Source organism: Bactrocera latifrons, unplaced genomic scaffold, assembly GCF_001853355.1.
Source record: "Bactrocera latifrons isolate USDA-ARS-PBARC rearing strain unplaced genomic scaffold, ASM185335v1 scaffold_108, whole genome shotgun sequence".
In the NCBI taxonomy this organism is placed as follows: Eukaryota; Metazoa; Arthropoda; class Insecta; order Diptera; family Tephritidae; genus Bactrocera; species Bactrocera latifrons.
This window is the reverse complement of record NW_017534497.1, coordinates 506,591-508,356: the sequence shown is the minus strand read 5'-3', so window position 1 is coordinate 508,356 and position 1,766 is coordinate 506,591.

Here is a 1,766-nt window from a genome sequence, read left to right as displayed (position 1 = left end):
CATTTCTGCGGAAATGCCTGATACGAGTAAATCAAGAATTATACCAATATGGTTCACGGACCTTGCGGACATCACAATCCCACTTCGGTTTGTATKTCTGACAATAAACGCACGAAACGCTATTCACGTGCTTTTCTTTCGGAAACGCTAAATGGATATGATAGATATACACTATATAGGCGTCGTTCACCAGACGACAATTGCAGAACATTCAGCATTCACAGTTAACTAACACTATATTCACCACTACATATTGCCTAATTCACATTCAAAACTCATATCAATGTTGAGTATTGCAGTTTGGTGAAATCGAGGAAGCAACATGGTGGTTATTGGCCTTGAACGATACGATTGATAAGGATATTTTTTTTTCAATTCATGAACGTTTATTGACTGTTGTGCGTCTCGCATTAATTTGGAGAATGCCCAAAGATTGTATTTCAACTCAGAGAATACAGTACAGCCAGTGGAAACACCGTCAGCAACAAAATTAACATTTACGAGTTTTTTTCTCAACTTTCGTCAGTAGTGCGTTTGCGAGAACATTCATCTATTTAGAAATACTTTGACATACATGGAATACATGAACGATGCGATAGCTACTTCGAATGCAAATGAAATGACATATCAGCCTTCAAACACGCGTCAATTATCACTTTGCCGAAGACATTTTACGTCGTATTCGCTAAGAATTGGAAATGGGTCAATTCCGGTTGATACTTCCGGTGGTTTGATATCAATTTCATCTGCCTTGTATCAACTTACGAAAGATAAACTCATCACGAATGTTCGGGCATTGACTAAATTATCATAACTACGATAGCTTCCAAAAATACCGATGTGACTTAAACTGGAAGATTCAAAGACAAATTCCGGTAGATTCGCGCTCATACAAATCGATCGATCGTCTTGGCAATGATGAAGACGCCATGAATTATCCAGTGGAATTTCTAAATTCTTTGGAGATTCTTGGTATTTCACCACGTTATTTGCGTCTCAAAGTTAGATCTGTCATTGGAACACTACTGATTATCACGCACCTATCGAATACAAGGGGACAGAATGCTTGATTCTACGAATTCCTTTGAGTTCTAACGACTTGCCATTCCCGTTCAAACCTATTCCCTTTCCAGTGAAAATTGCATTTGAGTTGACAATCAACAGGACACAAGGATAGTCGCATAGTAAGTGCCGTAAATTTGGAAATGCTATGTTTTTCACACGGCCAGAAATACGTGGCGTGGTCACGAGTTGGAAAACCATCTTTTTTGTACACCGAAACAGAAACCAAAAAATGTTGTTTAACAAGCTGCGTTACATTGAAAACAAAAAGAAACCATAAATTTAATTTTCTTTTTATTTCGAAACACATAATTTCACGTAGGTCAACGGCTGCGGGGTCAGCTAATATATTTATATAATATATTGTCAAAAAAGTCTTGCGGTATTTTTTTATTTATTTATTTTTTTATTTTCTAACGGTTTGATGACTCATGCTCAGCTTTTGACCGATGCTACGACTGCTACTATGCCGGTCTCTTTCCACCAATTCAGCGATTTTATCGCAATTTTCGACGACAGGCCTTCCGGAGCGTGGCGCATCTTCAACAACTTCTACACCAGAACGAAAATGTTGAAACCATCGTTGTGCGGGGGAAATGGAAACTGTATCGGGTCCATAACCTGCACAAATTTTATTGGCGGCTTGACATGCATTTTTGCCTTTATCGTAGTAGTAGTACTGTAAAATATGCCGTATTTTCTCT